The sequence below is a fragment of the Hydractinia symbiolongicarpus genome, chromosome 11 (assembly GCF_029227915.1).
Source record: "Hydractinia symbiolongicarpus strain clone_291-10 chromosome 11, HSymV2.1, whole genome shotgun sequence".
NCBI classification, from domain to species: domain Eukaryota; kingdom Metazoa; phylum Cnidaria; class Hydrozoa; order Anthoathecata; family Hydractiniidae; genus Hydractinia; species Hydractinia symbiolongicarpus.
In genome coordinates, this window is record NC_079885.1 from 14,318,637 (window position 1) to 14,337,957 (window position 19,321).

The 19,321-nt window shown below is 40.1% G+C and overlaps 33 non-coding genes across 33 annotated transcripts; all 33 read left to right on the plus strand.

The window, feature by feature from the left end:
• Positions 1-87: 87 nt before the first annotated feature.
• Positions 88-206, plus strand: LOC130616659 (5S ribosomal RNA). Its single transcript, XR_008977740.1, has one exon. It is a non-coding gene; the product is annotated as a 5S ribosomal RNA (ribosomal RNA).
• A 450-nt stretch (positions 207-656) lies between these two features.
• On the plus strand, positions 657-775 carry LOC130616654 (5S ribosomal RNA). Its single transcript, XR_008977734.1, has one exon. It is a non-coding gene; the product is annotated as a 5S ribosomal RNA (ribosomal RNA).
• Positions 776-1,224: 449 nt separating this feature from the next.
• Positions 1,225-1,343, plus strand: LOC130616424 (5S ribosomal RNA). The gene has a single exon (XR_008977505.1). It is a non-coding gene; the product is annotated as a 5S ribosomal RNA (ribosomal RNA).
• A 449-nt stretch (positions 1,344-1,792) lies between these two features.
• Positions 1,793-1,911, plus strand: LOC130616660 (5S ribosomal RNA). The gene has a single exon (XR_008977741.1). It is a non-coding gene; the product is annotated as a 5S ribosomal RNA (ribosomal RNA).
• A 450-nt stretch (positions 1,912-2,361) lies between these two features.
• Positions 2,362-2,480, plus strand: LOC130616655 (5S ribosomal RNA). The gene has a single exon (XR_008977735.1). It is a non-coding gene; the product is annotated as a 5S ribosomal RNA (ribosomal RNA).
• A 449-nt stretch (positions 2,481-2,929) lies between these two features.
• Positions 2,930-3,048, plus strand: LOC130617529 (5S ribosomal RNA). The gene has a single exon (XR_008978606.1). It is a non-coding gene; the product is annotated as a 5S ribosomal RNA (ribosomal RNA).
• Positions 3,049-3,498: 450 nt separating this feature from the next.
• Positions 3,499-3,617, plus strand: LOC130616425 (5S ribosomal RNA). The gene has a single exon (XR_008977506.1). It is a non-coding gene; the product is annotated as a 5S ribosomal RNA (ribosomal RNA).
• Positions 3,618-4,066: 449 nt separating this feature from the next.
• LOC130616950 (5S ribosomal RNA) lies at positions 4,067-4,185 on the plus strand. The gene has a single exon (XR_008978029.1). It is a non-coding gene; the product is annotated as a 5S ribosomal RNA (ribosomal RNA).
• Positions 4,186-5,025: 840 nt separating this feature from the next.
• Positions 5,026-5,144, plus strand: LOC130615644 (5S ribosomal RNA). The gene has a single exon (XR_008976732.1). It is a non-coding gene; the product is annotated as a 5S ribosomal RNA (ribosomal RNA).
• Positions 5,145-5,984: 840 nt separating this feature from the next.
• LOC130616809 (5S ribosomal RNA) lies at positions 5,985-6,103 on the plus strand. The gene has a single exon (XR_008977888.1). It is a non-coding gene; the product is annotated as a 5S ribosomal RNA (ribosomal RNA).
• Positions 6,104-6,552: 449 nt separating this feature from the next.
• Positions 6,553-6,671, plus strand: LOC130615772 (5S ribosomal RNA). Its single transcript, XR_008976859.1, has one exon. It is a non-coding gene; the product is annotated as a 5S ribosomal RNA (ribosomal RNA).
• Positions 6,672-7,121: 450 nt separating this feature from the next.
• LOC130615979 (5S ribosomal RNA) lies at positions 7,122-7,240 on the plus strand. Its single transcript, XR_008977063.1, has one exon. It is a non-coding gene; the product is annotated as a 5S ribosomal RNA (ribosomal RNA).
• Positions 7,241-7,690: 450 nt separating this feature from the next.
• On the plus strand, positions 7,691-7,809 carry LOC130615489 (5S ribosomal RNA). Its single transcript, XR_008976578.1, has one exon. It is a non-coding gene; the product is annotated as a 5S ribosomal RNA (ribosomal RNA).
• Positions 7,810-8,259: 450 nt separating this feature from the next.
• Positions 8,260-8,378, plus strand: LOC130616174 (5S ribosomal RNA). Its single transcript, XR_008977258.1, has one exon. It is a non-coding gene; the product is annotated as a 5S ribosomal RNA (ribosomal RNA).
• A 450-nt stretch (positions 8,379-8,828) lies between these two features.
• Positions 8,829-8,947, plus strand: LOC130617738 (5S ribosomal RNA). The gene has a single exon (XR_008978814.1). It is a non-coding gene; the product is annotated as a 5S ribosomal RNA (ribosomal RNA).
• A 449-nt stretch (positions 8,948-9,396) lies between these two features.
• On the plus strand, positions 9,397-9,515 carry LOC130620030 (5S ribosomal RNA). The gene has a single exon (XR_008980763.1). It is a non-coding gene; the product is annotated as a 5S ribosomal RNA (ribosomal RNA).
• A 450-nt stretch (positions 9,516-9,965) lies between these two features.
• LOC130617480 (5S ribosomal RNA) lies at positions 9,966-10,084 on the plus strand. Its single transcript, XR_008978558.1, has one exon. It is a non-coding gene; the product is annotated as a 5S ribosomal RNA (ribosomal RNA).
• A 450-nt stretch (positions 10,085-10,534) lies between these two features.
• On the plus strand, positions 10,535-10,653 carry LOC130617521 (5S ribosomal RNA). The gene has a single exon (XR_008978599.1). It is a non-coding gene; the product is annotated as a 5S ribosomal RNA (ribosomal RNA).
• Positions 10,654-11,102: 449 nt separating this feature from the next.
• On the plus strand, positions 11,103-11,221 carry LOC130615386 (5S ribosomal RNA). Its single transcript, XR_008976476.1, has one exon. It is a non-coding gene; the product is annotated as a 5S ribosomal RNA (ribosomal RNA).
• Positions 11,222-11,671: 450 nt separating this feature from the next.
• LOC130616457 (5S ribosomal RNA) lies at positions 11,672-11,790 on the plus strand. Its single transcript, XR_008977538.1, has one exon. It is a non-coding gene; the product is annotated as a 5S ribosomal RNA (ribosomal RNA).
• A 450-nt stretch (positions 11,791-12,240) lies between these two features.
• Positions 12,241-12,359, plus strand: LOC130615980 (5S ribosomal RNA). The gene has a single exon (XR_008977064.1). It is a non-coding gene; the product is annotated as a 5S ribosomal RNA (ribosomal RNA).
• Positions 12,360-12,809: 450 nt separating this feature from the next.
• LOC130616793 (5S ribosomal RNA) lies at positions 12,810-12,928 on the plus strand. The gene has a single exon (XR_008977873.1). It is a non-coding gene; the product is annotated as a 5S ribosomal RNA (ribosomal RNA).
• Positions 12,929-13,378: 450 nt separating this feature from the next.
• On the plus strand, positions 13,379-13,497 carry LOC130620031 (5S ribosomal RNA). Its single transcript, XR_008980764.1, has one exon. It is a non-coding gene; the product is annotated as a 5S ribosomal RNA (ribosomal RNA).
• Positions 13,498-13,947: 450 nt separating this feature from the next.
• On the plus strand, positions 13,948-14,066 carry LOC130615981 (5S ribosomal RNA). Its single transcript, XR_008977065.1, has one exon. It is a non-coding gene; the product is annotated as a 5S ribosomal RNA (ribosomal RNA).
• Positions 14,067-14,516: 450 nt separating this feature from the next.
• Positions 14,517-14,635, plus strand: LOC130616877 (5S ribosomal RNA). Its single transcript, XR_008977956.1, has one exon. It is a non-coding gene; the product is annotated as a 5S ribosomal RNA (ribosomal RNA).
• Positions 14,636-15,085: 450 nt separating this feature from the next.
• LOC130616025 (5S ribosomal RNA) lies at positions 15,086-15,204 on the plus strand. Its single transcript, XR_008977109.1, has one exon. It is a non-coding gene; the product is annotated as a 5S ribosomal RNA (ribosomal RNA).
• A 449-nt stretch (positions 15,205-15,653) lies between these two features.
• LOC130615565 (5S ribosomal RNA) lies at positions 15,654-15,772 on the plus strand. Its single transcript, XR_008976654.1, has one exon. It is a non-coding gene; the product is annotated as a 5S ribosomal RNA (ribosomal RNA).
• Positions 15,773-16,222: 450 nt separating this feature from the next.
• On the plus strand, positions 16,223-16,341 carry LOC130620032 (5S ribosomal RNA). Its single transcript, XR_008980765.1, has one exon. It is a non-coding gene; the product is annotated as a 5S ribosomal RNA (ribosomal RNA).
• A 450-nt stretch (positions 16,342-16,791) lies between these two features.
• On the plus strand, positions 16,792-16,910 carry LOC130617068 (5S ribosomal RNA). Its single transcript, XR_008978147.1, has one exon. It is a non-coding gene; the product is annotated as a 5S ribosomal RNA (ribosomal RNA).
• A 449-nt stretch (positions 16,911-17,359) lies between these two features.
• Positions 17,360-17,478, plus strand: LOC130617400 (5S ribosomal RNA). The gene has a single exon (XR_008978478.1). It is a non-coding gene; the product is annotated as a 5S ribosomal RNA (ribosomal RNA).
• Positions 17,479-17,928: 450 nt separating this feature from the next.
• Positions 17,929-18,047, plus strand: LOC130615773 (5S ribosomal RNA). Its single transcript, XR_008976860.1, has one exon. It is a non-coding gene; the product is annotated as a 5S ribosomal RNA (ribosomal RNA).
• Positions 18,048-18,496: 449 nt separating this feature from the next.
• LOC130614899 (5S ribosomal RNA) lies at positions 18,497-18,615 on the plus strand. Its single transcript, XR_008975990.1, has one exon. It is a non-coding gene; the product is annotated as a 5S ribosomal RNA (ribosomal RNA).
• Positions 18,616-19,065: 450 nt separating this feature from the next.
• Positions 19,066-19,184, plus strand: LOC130616001 (5S ribosomal RNA). The gene has a single exon (XR_008977085.1). It is a non-coding gene; the product is annotated as a 5S ribosomal RNA (ribosomal RNA).
• The last annotated feature ends 137 nt before the right edge of the window (positions 19,185-19,321 follow it).

Here is a 19,321-nt window from a genome sequence, read left to right on the forward strand (position 1 = left end):
TCACCCAGTCAAGAATTATGATCTTTAAAATTTGAACCATTTTCGATGTAATGTGCTAATAAATCGTAGATATCTACCCGTATGTTTGTCTACGACCATAGCACGATGAACACACCTGTTCTCGTCCGATCACGGAAGTTAAGCATCGTCGGGCCGGGATAGTACTTGGATGGGGGACCGCCTGGGAACTCCCGGTGTCGTAGGCTATTGACTTTTTTACGTTACATTATTTATCATTACGATTGTGACGTATCTTTTTTACGCAATAGCCGCTGAGTAAATCATGTAAGCGACTTGATTAGAAGTTTCTTTCCCTTCAAAACGGCTACGATCTGGCTGCAATTAATGCGCCACGTCGCAAATGAATGGATTACGAGCGTCAGACAAAGAAAATGGCGATGTAGTTAATTTGGTAACTAACTTTGTCATATGAAAATTAAGTCTGAAAGTACCCTTAATTTCCTTCGTTGGAACTTTTTACCGGAAATCTTAAAGCGCATTATTGTCGTAAAGAATCGATAGCGCTTAAAAAGAGCTTTCAAATGCACATAAACACGACCTATTTCCGATCACCCAGACAAGAAATATGATCTTTAAAATTTGAACCATTTTCGATGTAATGTGCTAATAAATCGTAGATATCTGCCCGTTTGTTTGTCTACGACCATACCACGATGAACTCACCTGTTCTCGTCCGATCACGGAAGTTAAGCATCGTCGGGCCGGGATAGTACTTGGATGGGGGACCGCCTGGAAACTCCTGGTGTCGTAGGCTATTGACTTTTTCACGTTACATTATTTATCATTACGACTGTGACGTATTTTTTTACGCAATAGACGCTGAGTAAATCAAGTAAGAGACATGATTAGAAGTTGCTTTCCCTTAAAAAGGGCTACAATCTTGCTGCAATAAATGCGCCACGTCGCAAATGAATGGATTAAGAGCGTCAGACAAAGAAAATGGCGATGTAGTTACTTTGCTAATTAACTTTGTCATATGAAGATTAAGACTGAAAGTACCCTAGATTGCCTTCGTTGGAACTTTTTACCGGAAATCTTAAAGCGCATTATTGTCGTAAATAATGGATAGCGCTTGAAAAGAGCTTTCAAATGCACATAAACACGACCTATTTCGGATAAACCAGTCAAGAAATATGATCTTTAAAGCTTAAACCACTTTCGATGTAATGTGCTAATAAATCGTAGATATCTGCCCGTTTGTTTGTCTACGACCATACCACGATGAACTCACCTGTTCTCGTCCGATCACGGAAGTTAAGCATCGTAGGGCCGGGATAGTACTTGGATGGGGGACCGCCTGGAAACTCCTGGTGTCGTAGGCTATTGACTTTTTCACGTTACATTATTTATCATTACGACTGTGACGTATTTTTTTACGCAATAGCCGCTGAGTAAATCAAGTAAGAGACATGATTAGAAGTTGCTTTCCCTTAAAAAGGGCTACAATCTTGCTGCAATAAATGCGCCACGTCGCAAATGAATGGATTAAGAGCGTCAGACAAAGAAAATGGCGATGTAGTTACTTTGCTAATTAACTTTGTCATATGAAAATTAAGTCTGAAAGTACCCCAGATTGCCTTCGTTGGAACTTTTTACCGGAAATCTTAGAGCGCGTGGTTGTCGTAAATAATGGATAGCGCTTGAAAAGAGCTTTCAAATGCACATAAACACGAACTATTTCCGATCACCCAGTCAAGAATTATGATCTTTAAAATTTGAACCATTTTCGATGTAATGTGCTAATAAATCGTAGATATCTACCCGTATGTTTGTCTACGACCATAGCACGATGAACACACCTGTTCTCGTCCGATCACGGAAGTTAAGCATCGTCGGGCCGGGATAGTACTTGGATGGGGGACCGCCTGGGAACTCCCGGTGTCGTAGGCTATTGACTTTTTTACGTTACATTATTTATCATTACGATTGTGACGTATCTTTTTTACGCAATAGCCGCTGAGTAAATCATGTAAGCGACTTGATTAGAAGTTTCTTTCCCTTCAAAACGGCTACGATCTGGCTGCAATTAATGCGCCACGTCGCAAATGAATGGATTACGAGCGTCAGACAAAGAAAATGGCGATGTAGTTAATTTGGTAACTAACTTTGTCATATGAAAATTAAGTCTGAAAGTACCCTTAATTTCCTTCGTTGGAACTTTTTACCGGAAATCTTAAAGCGCATTATTGTCGTAAAGAATCGATAGCGCTTAAAAAGAGCTTTCAAATGCACATAAACACGACCTATTTCCGATCACCCAGACAAGAAATATGATCTTTAAAATTTGAACCATTTTCGATGTAATGTGCTAATAAATCGTAGATATCTGCCCGTTTGTTTGTCTACGACCATACCACGATGAACTCACCTGTTCTCGTCCGATCACGGAAGTTAAGCATCGTCGGGCCGGGATAGTACTTGGATGGGGGACCGCCTGGAAACTCCTGGTGTCGTAGGCTATTGACTTTTTCACGTTACATTATTTATCATTACGACTGTGACGTATTTTTTTACGCAATAGACGCTGAGTAAATCAAGTAAGAGACATGATTAGAATTTGCTTTCCCTTAAAAAGGGCTACAATCTTGCTGCAATAAATGCGCCACGTCGCAAATGAATGGATTAAGAGCGTCAGACAAAGAAAATGGCGATGTAGTTACTTTGCTAATTAACTTTGTCATATGAAGATTAAGACTGAAAGTACCCTAGATTGCCTTCGTTGGAACTTTTTACCGGAAATCTTAAAGCGCATTATTGTCGTAAAGAATCGATAGCGCTTAAAAAGAGCTTTCAAATGCACATAAACACGACCTATTTCCGATCACCCAGACAAGAAATATGATCTTTAAAATTTGAACCATTTTCGATGTAATGTGCTAATAAATCGTAGATATCTGCCCGTTTGTTTGTCTACGACCATACCACGAGGACCACACCTGTTCTCGTCCGATCACGGACGTTAAGCATCGTCGGGCCGGGATAGTACTTGGATGGGGGACCGCCTGGGAACTCCCGGTGTCGTAGGCTATTGACTTTTTCACGTCACATTATTTATCATTACGACTGTGACGTATCTTTTTTACGAAATAGCCGCTGAGTAAATCAAGTAAGAGACATGATTAGAAGTTGCTTTCCCTTAAAAAGGGCTACAATCTTGCTGCAATAAATGCGCCACGTCGCAAATGAATGGATTAAGAGCGTCAGACAAAGAAAATGGCGATGTAGTTACTTTGCTAATTAACTTTGTCATATGAAAATTAAGTCTGAAAGTACCCCAGATTGCCTTCGTTGGAACTTTTCACCGGAAATCTTAAAGCGCATGGTTGTCGTAAATAATGGATAGCGCTTGAAAAGAGCTTTCAAATGCACATAAACACGACCTATTTCGGATAAACCAGTCAAGAAATATGATCTTTAAAGCTTAAACCATTTTCGATGTAATGTGCTAATAAATCGTAGATATCTGCCCGTTTGTTTGTCTACGACCATACCACGATGAACTCACCTGTTCTCGTCCGATCACGGAAGTTAAGCATCGTAGGGCCGGGATAGTACTTGGATGGGGGACCGCCTGGAAACTCCTGGTGTCGTAGGCTATTGACTTTTTCACGTTACATTATTTATCACTACGACTGTGACGTATTTTTTTACGCAATAGCCGCTGAGTAAATCAAGTAAGAGACATGATTAGAAGTTGCTTTCCCTTAAAAAGGGCTACAATCTTGCTGCAATAAATGCGCCACGTCGCAAATGAATGGATTAAGAGCGTCAAACAAAGAAAATGGCGATGTAGTTACTTTGCTAATTAACTTTGTCATATGAAAATTAAGTCTGAAAGTACCCCAGATTGCCTTCGTTGGAACTTTTTACCAGAAATCTTAAAGCGCATGGTTGTCGTAAATAATGGATAGCGCTTGAAAAGAGCTTTCAAATGCACATAAACACGAACTATTTCCGATCACCCAGTCAAGAATTATGATCTTTAAAATTTGAACCATTTTCGATGTAATGTGCTAATAAATCGTAGATATCTACCCGTATGTTTGTCTACGACCATACCACGATGAACACACCTGTTCTCGTCCGATCACGGAAGTTAAGCATCGTCGGGCCGGGATTATACTTGGATGGGGGACCGCCTGGGAACTCCCGGTGTCGTAGGCTATTGACTTTTTCACGTTACATTATTTCTCATTACGATTGTGACGTATCTTTTTTACGCAATAGCCGCTGAGTAAATCATGTAAGCGACTTGATTAGAAGTTTCTTTCCCTTCAAAACGGCTACGATCTGGCTGCAATTAATGCGCCACGTCGCAAATGAATGGATTACGAGCGTCAGACAAAGAAAATGGCGATGTAGTTAATTTGGTAACTAACTTTGTCATATGAAAATTAAGTCTGAAAGTACCCTAAATTGCCTTCGTTGGAACTTTTTACCGGAAATCTTAAAGCGCATTATTGTCGTAAAGAATCGATAGCGCTTAAAGAGAGCTTTCAAATGCACATAAACGCGTTACATTATTTCTCATTACGATTGTGACGTATCTTTTTTACGCAATAGCCGCTGAGTAAATCAAGTAAGAGACATGATTAGAAGTTGTTTTTTACGCAATAGCCGCTGAGTAAATCAAGAAAGACACATGATTAGAAGTTGTTTTCCCAGCAAAACGGCCACAATCATGCTGCAATAAATGCGCCACGTCGCAAATGAATGGATTACGAGCGTCAGACAAAGAAAATGGCGATGTACTTACTTTGGTAACTAACTTTGTCATATGAAAATTAAGTCTAAAAGTACCCTAGATTGCATTCGTTGGAACTTTTTACCGGAAATCTTAAAGCGCATGGTTGTCGTAAATAATGGATAGCGCTTAAAAAGAGCTTTCAAATGCACATAAACACGACCTATTTCGGATAAACCAGTCAAGAAAAATGATCTTTAAATCTTAAACCATTTTCGATGTAATGTGCTAATAAATCGTAGATATCTACCCGTATGTTTGTCTACGACCATACCACGGTGAACACACCTGTTCTCGTCCGATCACGGAAGTTAAGCATCGTCGGGCCGGGATAGTACTTGGATGGGGGACCGCCTGGGAACTCCCGGTGTCGTAGGCTATTGACTTTTTCACGTTACATTATTTCTCATTACGATTGTGACGTATCTTTTTTACGCAATAGCCGCTGAGTAAATCATGTAAGCGACTTGATTAGAAGTTTCTTTCCCTTCAAAACGGCTACGATCTGGCTGCAATTAATGCGCCACGTCGCAAATGAATGGATTACGAGCGTCAGACAAAGAAAATGGCGATGTAGTTAATTTGGTAACTAACTTTGTCATATGAAAATTAAGTCTGAAAGTACCCTAAATTGCCTTCGTTGGAACTTTTTACCGGAAATCTTAAAGCGCATTATTGTCGTAAAGAATCGATAGCGCTTAAAGAGAGCTTTCAAATGCACATAAACACGTTACATTATTTCTCATTACGATTGTGACGTATCTTTTTTACGCAATAGCCGCTGAGTAAATCAAGTAAGAGACATGATTAGAAGTTGTTTTTTACGCAATAGCCGCTGAGTAAATCAAGAAAGACACATGATTAGAAGTTGTTTTCCCAGCAAAACGGCCACAATCATGCTGCAATAAATGCGCCACGTCGCAAATGAATGGATTACGAGCGTCAGACAAAGAAAATGGCGATGTACTTACTTTGGTAACTAACTTTGTCATATGAAAATTAAGTCTAAAAGTACCCTAGATTGCATTCGTTGGAACTTTTTACCGGAAATCTTAAAGCGCATGGTTGTCGTAAATAATGGATAGCGCTTAAAAAGAGCTTTCAAATGCACATAAACACGACCTATTTCGGATAAACCAGTCAAGAAAAATGATCTTTAAATCTTAAACCATTTTCGATGTAATGTGCTAATAAATCGTAGATATCTGCCCGTTTGTTTGTCTACGACCATACCACGATGAACACACCTGTTCTCGTCCGAGCACGGAAGTTAAGCATCGTCGGGCCGGGATAGTACTTAGATGGGGGACCGCCTGGAAACTCCTGGTGTCGTAGGCTATTGACTTTTTCACGTTACATTATTTATCATTACGACTGTGACGTATTTTTTTACGCAATAGCCGCTGAGTAAATCAAGTAAGAGACATGATTAGAAGTTGCTTTCCCTTAAAAAGGGCTACAATCTTGCTGCAATAAATGCGCCACGTCGCAAATGAATGGATTAAGAGCGTCAGACAAAGAAAATGGCGATGTAGTTACTTTCCTAATTAACTTTGTCATATGAAAATTAATTCTGAAAGTACCGTAGATTGCCTTCGTTGGAACTTTTTACCGGAAATCTTAAAGCGCATTATTGTCGTAAAGAATCGATAGCGCTTAAAAAGAGTTTTCAAATGCACATAAACACGACCTATTTCCGATCACCCAGTCAAGAAATATGATCTTTAAAATTTGAACCATTTTCGATGTAATGTGCTAATAAATCGTAGATATCTGCCCGTTTGTTTGTCTACGACCATACCACGATGAACACACCTGTTCTCGTCCGATCACGGAAGTTAAGCATCGTCGGGCCGGGATAGTACTTGGATGGGGAACCGCCTGGGAACTCCCGGTGTCGTAGGCTATTGACTTTTTCACGTTACATTATTTATCATTACGACTGTGACGTATCTTTTTTACGCAATAGCCGCTGAGTAAATCAAGTAAGAGACATGATTAGAAGTTTCTTTCCCTTAAAAAAACCTACAATCTTGCTGCAATAAATTCGCCACGTCGCAAATGAATGGATTACGAGCGTCAGACAAAGTAAATGGCGATGTACTTACTTTGCTAACTAACTTTGTCATATGAAAATTAAGTCTGAAAGTACCCTAAATTGCCTTCGTTGGAACTTTTTACCGGAAATCTTAAAGCGCATTATTGTCGTAAAGAATCGATAGCGCTTAAAAAGAGCTTTCAAATGCACATAAAAACGAACTATTTCCGATCACCCAGTCAAGAATTATGATCTTTAAAATTTGAACCATTTTCGATGTAATGTGCTAATAAATCGTAGATATCTGCCCGTATGTTTGTCTACGACCATACCACGATGAACACACCTGTTCTCGTCCGATCACGGAAGTTAAGTATCGTCGGGCCGGGATAGTACTTGGATGGGGGACCGCCTGGGAACTCCCGGTGTCGTAGGCTATTGACTTTTTCACGTTACATTATTTATCATTACGACTGTGACGTATCTTTTTTACGCAATAGCCGCTGAGTAAATCAAGAAAGAGACATGATTAGAAGTTGCTTTCCCAGCAAAACGGCTACAATCGTGCTGCAATATATGCGCCACGTCGCAAATGAATGGATTACGAGTGTCAGACAAAGAAAATGGCGATGTAGTTACTTTGCTAATTAACTTTGTCATATGAAAATTAAGTCTGAAAGTAGCCTAGATTGCCTTCGTTGGAACTTTTTACCGGAAATCTTAAAGCGCATGGTTGTCGTAAATAATGGATAGCGCTTGAAAAGAGCTTTCAAATGCACATAAACACGAACTATTTCCGATCACCCAGTCAAGAATTATGATCTTTAAAATTTGAACCATTTTCGATGTAATGTGCTAATAAATCGTAGATATCTACCCGTATGTTTGACTACGACCATACCACGATGAACACACCTGTTCTCGTCCGATCACGGAAGTTAAGCATCGTCGGGCCGGGATAGTACTTGGATGGGGGACCGCCTGGGAACTCCCGGTGTCGTAGGCTATTGACTTTTTCACGTTACATTATTTATCATTACGATTGTGACGTATCTTTTTTACGCAATAGCCGCTGAGTAAATCATGTAAGCGACTTGATTAGAAGTTTCTTTCCCTTCAAAACGGCTACGATCTGGCTGCAATTAATGCGCCACGTCGCAAATGAATGGATTACGAGCGTCAGACAAAGAAAATGGCGATGTAGTTAATTTGGTAACTAACTTTGTCATATGAAAATTAAGTCTGAAAGTACCCTAAATTGCCTTCGTTGGAACTTTTTACCGGAAATCTTAAAGCGCATTATTGTCGTAAAGAATCGACAGCGCTTAAAGAGAGCTTTCAAATGCACATAAACACGAACTATTTCCGATCACCCAGTCAAGAATTATGATCTTTAAAATTTGAACCATTTTCGATGTAATCTGCTAATAAATCGTAGATATCTGCCCGTATGTTTGTCTACGACCATACCACGAAGAACACACCTGTTCTCGTCCGATCACGGAAGTTAAGCATCGTCGGGCCGGGATAGTACTTGGATGGGGGACCGCCTGGGAACTCCCGGTGTCGTAGGCTATTGACTTTTTCACGTTACATTATTAATCATTACGACTGTGACGTATCTTTTTTACGCAATAGCCGCTGAGTAAATCAAGAAAGAGACATGATTAGAAGTTGTTTTCCCAGCAAAACGGCCACAATCATGCTGCAATAAATGCGCCACGTCGCAAATGAATGGATTACGAGCGTCAGACAAAGAAAATGGCGATGTACTTACTTTGGTAACTAAATTTGTCATATGAAAATTAAGTCTGAAAGTACCCTAGATTGCATTCGTTGGAACTTTTTACCGGAAATCTTAAAGCGCATGGTTGTCGTAAATAATAGATAGCGCTTCAAAAGAGCTTTCAAATGCACATAAACACGACCTATTTCGGATAAACCAGTCAAGGAAAATGATCTTTAAATCTTAAACCACTTTCGATGTAATGTGCTAATAAATCGTAGATATCTGCCCGTTTGTTTGTCTACGACCATACCACGATGAACACACCTGTTCTCGTCCGAGCACGGAAGTTAAGCATCGTCGGGCCGGGATAGTACTTAGATAGGGGACCGCCTGGAAACTCCTGGTGTCGTAGGCTATTGACTTTTTCACGTTACATTATTTATCATTACGACTGTGACGTATTTTTTTACGCAATAGCCGCTGAGTAAATCAAGTAAGAGACATGATTAGAAGTTGCTTTCCCTTAAAAAGGGCTACAATCTTGCTGCAATAAATGCGCCACGTCGCAAATGAATGGATTAAGAGCGTCAGACAAAGAAAATGGCGATGTAGTTACTTTCCTAATTAACTTTGTCATATGAAAATTAAGTCTGAAAGTACCCCAGACTGCCTTCGTTGGAACTTTTTACCGGAAATCTTAAAGCGCATGGTTGTCGTAAATAATGGATAGCGCTTGAAAAGAGCTTTCAAATGCACATAAACACGAACTATTTCCGATCACCCAGTCAAGAATTATGATCTTTAAAATTTGAACCATTTTCGATGTAATGTGCTAATAAATCGTAGATATCTACCCGTATGTTTGTCTACGACCATACCACGATGAACACACCTGTTCTCGTCCGATCACGGAAGTTAAGCATCGTCGGGCCGGGATAGTACTTGGATGGGGGACCGCCTGGGAACTCCCGGTGTCGTAGGCTATTGACTTTTTCACGTTACATTATTTATCATTACGATTGTGACGTATCTTTTTTACGCAATAGCCGCTGAGTAAATCATGTAAGCGACTTGATTAGAAGTTTCTTTCCCTTCAAAACGGCTACGATCTGGCTGCAATTAATGCGCCACGTCGCAAATGAATGGATTACGAGCGTCAGACAAAGAAAATGGCGATGTAGTTAATTTGGTAACTAACTTTGTCATATGAAGATTAAGTCTGAAAGTACCCTAAATTGCCTTTGTTGGAACTTTTTACCGGAAATCTTAAAGCGCATTATTGTCGTAAAGAATCGATAGCGCTTAAAGAGAGCTTTCAAATGCACATAAACACGAACTATTTCCGATCACCCAGTCAAGAATTATGATCTTTAAAATTTGAACCATTTTCGATGTAATCTGCTAATAAATCGTAGATATCTGCCCGTATGTTTGTCTACGACCATACCACGAAGAACACACCTGTTCTCGTCCGATCACGGAAGTTAAGCATCGTCGGGCCGGGATAGTACTTGGATGGGGAACCGCCGGGGAACTCCCGGTGTCGTAGGCTATTGACTTTTTCACGTTACATTATTAATCATTACGACTGTGACGTATCTTTTTTACGCAATAGCCGCTGAGTAAATCAAGAAAGAGACATGATTAGAAGTTGTTTTCCCAGCAAAACGGCCACAATCATGCTGCAATAAATGCGCCACGTCGCAAATGAATGGATTACGAGCGTCAGACAAAGAAAATGGCGATGTACTTACTTTGGTAACTAACTTTGTCATATGAAAATTAAGTTTGAAAGTACCCTAGATTGCATTCGTTGGAACTTTTTACCGGAAATCTTAAAGCGCATGGTTGTCGTAAATAATGGATAGCGCTTAATAAGAGCTTTCAAATGCACATAAACACGACCTATTTCGGATAAACCAGTCAAGAAAAATGATCTTTAAATCTTAAACCACTTTCGATGTAATGTGCTAATAAATCGTAGATATCTGCCCGTTTGTTTGTCTACGACCATACCACGATGAACACACCTGTTCTCGTCCGAGCACGGAAGTTAAGCATCGTCGGGCCGGGATAGTACTTAGATGGGGGACCGCCTTGAAACTCCTGGTGTCGTAGGCTATTGACTTTTTCACGTTACATTATTTATCATTACGACTGTGACGTATTTTTTTACGCAATAGCCGCTGAGTAAATCAAGTAAGAGACATGATTAGAAGTTGCTTTCCATTAAAAAGGGCTACAATCTTGCTGCAATAAATGCGCCACGTCGCAAATGAATGGATTAAGAGCGTCAGACAAAGAAAATGGCGATGTAGTTACTTTCCTAATTAACTTTGTCATATGAAAATTAAGTCTGAAAGTACCCCAGACTGCCTTCGTTGGAACTTTTTACCGGAAATCTTAAAGCGCATGGTTGTCGTAAATAATGGATAGCGCTTGAAAAGAGCTTTCAAATGCACATAAACACGAACTATTTCCGATCACCCAGTCAAGAATTATGATCTTTAAAATTTGAACCATTTTCGATGTAATGTGCTAATAAATCGTAGATATCTACCCGTATGTTTGTCTACGACCATACCACGATGAACACACCTGTTCTCGTCCGATCACGGAAGTTAAGCATCGTCGGGCCGGAATAGTACTTGGATGGGGGACCGCCTGGGAACTCCCGGTGTCGTAGGCTATTGACTTTTTCACGTTACATTATTTATCATTACGATTGTGACGTATCTTTTTTACGCAATAGCCGCTGAGTAAATCATGTAAGCGACTTGATTAGAAGTTTCTTTCCCTTCAAAACGGCTACGATCTGGCTGCAATTAATGCGCCACGTCGCAAATGAATGGATTACGAGCGTCAGACAAAGAAAATGGCGATGTAGTTAATTTGCTAATTAACTTTGTCATATGAAAATTAAGTCTGAAAGTACCCTAGATTGCCTTCGTTGAAACTTTTTACCGGAAATCTTAAAGCGCATTATTGTCGTAAAGAATCGATAGCGCTTAAAAAGAGCTTTCAAATGCACATAAACACGACCTATTTCCGATCACCCAGTCAAGAAATATGATCTTTAAAATTTGAACCATTTTCGATGTAATGTGCTAATAAATCGTAGATATCTGCCCGTTTGTTTGTCTACGACCATACTACGATGAACACACCTGTTCTCGTCCGATCACGGAAGTTAAGCATCGTCGGGCCGGGATAGTACTTGGATGGGGAACCGCCTGGGAACTCCCGGTGTCGTAGGCTATTGACTTTTTCACGTTACATTATTTATCATTACGACTGTGACGTATCTTTTTTACGCAATAGCCGCTGAGTAAATCAAGTAAGAGACATGATTAGAAGTTTCTTTCCCTTAAAAAAACCTACAATCTTGCTGCAATAAATTCGCCACGTCGCAAATGAATGGATTACGAGCGTCAGACAAAGTAAATGGCGATGTACTTACTTTGCTAACTAACTTTGTCATATGAAAATTAAGTCTGAAAGTACCCTAAATTGCCTTCGTTGGAACTTTTTACCGGAAATCTTAAAGCGCATTATTGTCGTAAAGAATCGATAGCGCTTAAAAAGAGCTTTCAAATGCACATAAAAACGAACTATTTCCGATCACCCAGTCAAGAATTATGATCTTTAAAATTTGAACCATTTTCGATGTAATGTGCTAATAAATCGTAGATATCTGCCCGTATGTTTGTCTACGACCATACCACGATGAACACACCTGTTCTCGTCCGATCACGGAAGTTAAGTATCGTCGGGCCGGGATAGTACTTGGATGGGGGACCGCCTGGGAACTCCCGGTGTCGTAGGCTATTGACTTTTTCACGTTACATTATTTATCATTACGACTGTGACGTATCTTTTTTACGCAATAGCCGCTGAGTAAATCAAGAAAGAGACATGATTAGAAGTTGCTTTCCCAGCAAAACGGCTACAATCGTGCTGCAATAAATGCGCCACGTCGCAAATGAATGGATTACGAGCGTCAGACAAAGAAAATGGCGATGTACTTAGTTTGCTAACTAACTTTGTCATATGAAAATTAAGTCTGAAACTACCCTAAATTGCCTTCGTTGGAACTTTTTACCGGAAATCTTAAAGCGCATTATTGTCGTAAAGAATCGATAGCGCTTAAAAAGAGCTTTCAAATGCACATAAAAACGAACTATTTCCGATCACCCAGTCAAGAATTATGATCTTTAAAATTTGAACAATTTTCGATGTAATGTGCTAATAAATCGTAGATTTCTGCCCGCATGTTTGTCTACGACCATACCACGATGAACACACCTGTTCTCGTCCGATCACGGAAGTTAAGCATCGTCGGGCCGGGATAGTACTTGAATAGGGGACCGCCTGGGAACTCCCGGTGTCGTAGGCTATTGACTTTTTCACGTTACATTATTTATCATTACGACTGTGACGTATCTTTTTTACGCAATAGCCGCTGAGTAAATCAAGAAAGAGACATGATTAGAAGTTGCTTTTCCAGCAAAACGGCTACAATCGTGCTGCAATGAATGCGCCACGTCGCAAATGAATGGATTACGAGTGTCAGACAAAGAAAATGGCGATGTACTTAGTTTGCTAACTAACTTTGTCATATGAAAATTAAGTCTGAAAGTAGCCTAGATTGCCTTCGTTGGAACTTTTTACCGGAAATCTTAAAGCGCATGGTTGTCGTAAATAATGGATAGCGCTTGAAAAGAGCTTTCAAATGCACATAAACACGAACTATTTCCGATCACTCAGTCAAGAATTATGATCTTTAAAATTTGAACCATTTTCGATGTAATGTGCTAATAAATCGTAGATATCTACCCGTATGTTTGTCTACGACCATACCACGATGAACACACCTGTTCTCGTCCGATCACGGAAGTTAAGCATCGTCGGGCCGGGATAGTACTTGGATGGGGGACCGCCTGGGAACTCCCGGTGTCGTAGGCTATTGACTTTTTCACGTTACATTATTTATCATTACGATTGTGACGTATCTTTTTTACGCAATAGCCGCTGAGTAAATCATGTAAGCGACTTGATTAGAAGTTTCTTTCCCTTCAAAACGGCTACGATCTGGCTGCAATTAATGCGCCACGTCGCAAATGAATGGATTACGAGCGTCAGACAAAGAAAATGGCGATGTAGTTAATTTGCTAATTAACTTTGTCATATGAAAATTAAGTCTGAAAGTACCCTAGATTGCCTTCGTTGGAACTTTTTACCGGAAATCGTAAAGCGCATTATTGTCGTAAAGAATCGATAGCGCTTAAAAAGAGCTTTCAAATGCACATAAACACGACCTATTTCCGATCACCCAGTCAAGAAATATGATCTTTAAAATTTGAACCATTTTCGATGTAATGTGCTAATAAATCGTAGATATCTGCCCGTATGTTTGTCTACGACCATACCACGATGAACACACCTGTTCTCGTCCGATCACGGAAGTTAAGTATCGTCGGGCCGGGATAGTACTTGGATGGGGGACCGCCTGGGAACTCCCGGTGTCGTAGGCTATTGACTTTTTCACGTTACATTATTTATCATTACGACTGTGACGTATCTTTTTTACGCAATAGCCGCTGAGTAAATCAAGTAAGAGACATGATTAGAAGTTTCTTTCCCTTAAAAAAACCTACAATCTTGCTGCAATAAATTCGCCACGTCGCAAATGAATGGATTACGAGCGTCAGACAAAGTAAATGGCGATGTACTTACTTTGCTAACTAACTTTGTCATATGAAAATTAAGTCTGAAAGTACCCTAAATTGCCTTCGTTGGAACTTTTTACCGGAAATCTTAAAGCGCATTATTGTCGTAAAGAATCGATAGCGCTTAAAAAGAGCTTTCAAATGCACATAAAAACGAACTATTTCCGATCACCCAGTCAAGAATTATGATCTTTAAAATTTGAACAATTTTCGATGTAATGTGCTAATAAATCGTAGATATCTGCCCGCATGTTTGTCTACGACCATACCACGATGAACACACCTGTTCTCGTCCGATCACGGAAGTTAAGCATCGTCAGGCCGGGATAGTACTTGAATGGGGGACCGCCTGGGAACTCCCGGTGTCGTAGGCTATTGACTTTTTCACGTTACATTATTTATCATTACGACTGTGACGTATCTTTTTTACGCAATAGCCGCTGAGTAAATCAAGAAAGAGACATGATTAGAAGTTGCTTTTCCAGCAAAACGGCTACAATCGTGCTGCAATGAATGCGCCACGTCGCAAATGAATGGATTAAGAGCGTCAGACAAAGAAAATGGCGATGTAGTTACTTTCCTAATTAACTTTGTCATATGAAAATTAAGTCTGAAAGTACCCTAGATTTCCTTCGTTGGAACTTTTTACCGGAAATCTTAAAGCGCATTATTGTCGTAAAGAATCGATAGCGCTTAAAAAGAGCTTTCAAATGCACATAAACACGACCTATTTCCGATCACCCAGTCAAGAAATATGATCTTTAAAATTTGAACCATTTTCGATGTAATGTGCTAATAAATCGTAGATATCTGCCCGTTTGTTTGTCTACGACCATACCACGATGAACACACCTGTTCTCGTCCGATCACGGAAGTTAAGCATCGTCGGGCCGGGATAGTACTTGGATGGGGGACCGCCTGGAAACTCCTGGTGTCGTAGGCTATTGACTTTTTCACGTTACATTATTTATCATTACGACTGTGACGTATTTTTTTACGCAATAGCCGCTGAGTAAATCAAGTAAGAGACATGATTAGAAGTTGCTTTCCCAGCAAAACGGCTACAATCGTGCTGCAATAAATGCGCCACGTCGCAAATGAATGGATTACGAGCGTCAGACAAAGAAAATGGCGATGTACTTAGTTTGCTAACTAACTTTGTCATATGAAAATTAAGTCTGAAAGTAGCCTAGATTGCAGTCGTTGGAACTTTTTACCGGAAATCTTAAAGCGCATGGTTGTCGTAAATAATGGATAGCGCTTAAAAAGAGCTTTCAAATACACATAAACACGACCTATTTCGGATAATCCAGTCAAGAAATATGACCTTTAAAGTTTAATCCATTTTCGATGTAATGTGCTAATAAATCGTAGATATCTGCCCGTTTGTTTGTCTACGACCATACCACGATGAACACACCTGTTCTCATCCGATCACGGAAGTTAAGCATCGTCGGGCCGGGATAGTACTTGGATGGGGGACCGCCTGGGAACTCCCGGTGTCGTAGGCTATTGACTTTTTCACGTCACATTATTTATCATTACGACTGTGACGTATCTTTTTTACGCAATAGCCGCTGAGTAAATCAAGTAAGAGACATGATTAGAAGTTGCTTTCCCTTAAAAAGGGCTACAATATTGCTGCAATAAATGCGCCACGTCGCAAATGAATGGATTAAGAGCGTCAGACAAAGAAAATGGCGATGTAGTTACTTTGCTAATTAACTTTGTCATATGAAAATTAAGTCTGAAAGTACCCCAGATTGCCTTCGTTGGAACTTTTTACCGGAAATCTTAAAGCGCATGGTTGTCGTAAATAATGGATAGCGCTTGAAAAGAGCTTTCAAATGCACATAAACACGAACTATTTCCGATCACCCAGTCAAGAATTATGATCTTTAAAATTTGAACCATTTTCGATGTAATGTGCTAATAAATCGTAGATATCTGCCCGTATGTTTGTCTACGACCATACCACGATGAACACACCTGTTCTCGTCCGATCACGGAAGTTAAGCATCGTCGGGCCGGGATAGTACTTGGATGGGGGACCGCCTGGGAACTCCCGGTGTCGTAGGCTATTGACTTTTTCACGTTACATTATTAATCATTACGACTGTGACGTATCTTTTTTACGCAATAGCCGCTGAGTAAATCAAGAAAGAGACATGATTAGAAGTTGTTTTCCCAGCAAAACGGCCACAATCATGCTGCAATAAATGCGCCACGTCGCAAATGAATGGATTACGAGCGTCAGACAAAGAAAATGGCGATGTACTTACTTTGGTAACTAACTTTGTCATATGAAAATTAAGTCTGAAAGTACCCTAGATTGCATTCGTTGGAACTTTTTACCGGAAATTTTAAAGCGCATGGTTGTCGTAAATAATGGATAGCGCTTAAAAAGAGCTTTCAAATGCACATAAACACGACCTATTTCGGATAAACCAGTCAAGAAAAATGATCTTTAAAGCTTAAACCATTTTCGATGTAATGTGCTAATAAATCGTAGATATCTGCCCGTTTCTTTGTCTACGACCATACCACGATGAACACACCTGTTCTCGTCCGAGCACGGAAGTTAAGCATCGCCGGGCCGGGATAGTACTTAGATGGGGGACCGCCTGGAAACTCCTGGTGTCGTAGGCTATTGACTTTTTCACGTTACATTATTTATCATTACGACTGTGACGTATTTTTTTACGCAATAGCCGCTGAGTAAATCAAGTAAGAGACATGATTAGAAGTTGCTTTCCCTTAAAAAGGGCTACAATCTTGCTGCAATAAATGCGCCACGTCGCAAATGAATGGATTAAGAGCGTCAGACAAAGAAAATGGCGATGTAGTTACTTTCCTAATTAACTTTGTCATATGAAAATTAAGTCTGAAAGTACCCCAGATTGCCTTCGTTGGAACTTTTTACCGGAAATCTTAAAGCGCATTGTTGTCGTAAATAATGGATAGCGCTTGAAAAGAGCTTTCAAATGCACATAAACACGAACTATTTCCGATCACCCAGTCAAGAATTATGATCTTTAAAATTGGAACCATTTTCGATGTAATGTGCTAATAAATCGTAGATATCTACCCGTATGTTTGTCTACGACCATACCACGATGAACACACCTGTTCTCGTCCGATTACGGAAGTTAAGCATCGTCGGGCCGGGATAGTACTTGGATGGGGGACCGCCTGGGAACTCGCGGTGTCGTAGGCTATTGACTTTTTCACGTTACATTATTTATCATTACGATTGTGACGTATCTTTTTTACGCAATAGCCGCTGAGTAAATCATGTAAGCGACTTGATTAGAAGTTTCTTTCCCTTCAAAACGGCTACGATCTGGCTGCAATTAATGCGCCACGTCGCAAATGAATGGATTACGAGCGTCAGACAAAGAAAATGGCGATGTAGTTAATTTGCTAATTAACTTTGTCATATGAAAATTAAGTCTGAAAGTACCCTAGATTGCCTTCGTTGGAACTTTTTACCGGAAATCTTAAAGCGCATTATTGTCGTAAAGAATCGATAGCGCTTAAAAAGAGCTTTCAAATGCACATAAACACGACCTATTTCCGATCACCCAGTCAAGAAATATGATTTTTAAAATTTGAACCATTTTCGATGTAATGTGCTAATAAATCGTAGATATCTGCCCGTTTGTTTGTCTACGACCATACCACGATGAACACACCTGTTCTCGTCCGATCACGGAAGTTAAGCATCGTCGGGCCGGGATAGTACTTGGATGGGGAACCGCCTGGGAACTCCCGGTGTCGTAGGCTATTGACTTTTTCACGTTACATTATTTATCATTACGACTGTGACGTATCTTTTTTACGCAATAGCCGCTGAGTAAATCAAGTAAGAGACATGATTAGAAGTTTCTTTCCCTTAAAAAACCTACAATCTTGCTGCAATAAATTCGCCACGCCGCAAATGAATGGATTACGAGCGTCAGACAAAGTAAATGGCGATGTACTTACTTTGCTAAATAACTTTGTCATATGAAAATTAAGTCTGAAAGTACCCTAAATTGCCTTCGTTGGAACTTTTTACCGGAAATCTTAAAGCGCATTATTGTCGTAAAGAATCGATAGCGCTTAAAAAGAGCTTTCAAATGTACATAAAAACGAACTATTTCCGATCACCCAGTCAAGAATTATGATCTTTAAAATTTGAACCATTTTCGATGTAATGTGCTAATAAATCGTAGATATCTGCCCGTATGTTTGTCTACGACCATACCACGATGAACACACCTGTTCTCGTCCGATCACGGAAGTTAAGCATCGTCGGGCCGGGATAGTACTTGGATGGGGGACCGCCTGGGAACTCCCGGTGTCGTAGGCTATTGACTTTTTCACGTTACATTATTTATCATTACGACTGTGACGTATCTTTTTTACGCAATAGCCGCTGAGTAAATCAAGAAAGAGACATGATTAGAAGTTGCTTTCCCAGCAAAACGGCTACAATCGTGCTGCAATAAATGCGCCACGTCGCAAATGAATGGATTACGAGCGTCAGACAAAGAAAATAGCGATGTACTTAGTTTGCTAACTAACTTTGTCATATGAAAATTAAGTCTGAAAGTACCCTAAATTGCCTTCGTTGGAACTTTTTACCGGAAATCTTAAAGCGCATTATTGTCGTAAAGAATCGATAGCGCTTAAAAAGAGCTTTCAAATGCACATAAAAACGAACTATTTCCGATCACCCAGTCAAGAATTATGATCTTTAAAATTTGAACAATTTTCGATGTAATGTGCTAATAAATCGTAGATATCTGCCCGTATGTTTGTCTACGACCATACCACGATGAACACACCTGTTTTCGTCCGATCACGGAAGTTAAGCATCGTCGGGCCGGGATAGTACTTGGATGGGGGACCGCCTGGGAACTCCCGGTGTCGTAGGCTATTGACTTTTTCACGTTACATTATTTATCATTACGACTGTGACGTATCTTTTTTACGCAATAGCCGCTGAGTAAATCAAGAAAGAGACATGATTAGAAGTTGCTTTCCCAGCAAAACGGCTACAATCGTGCTGCAAT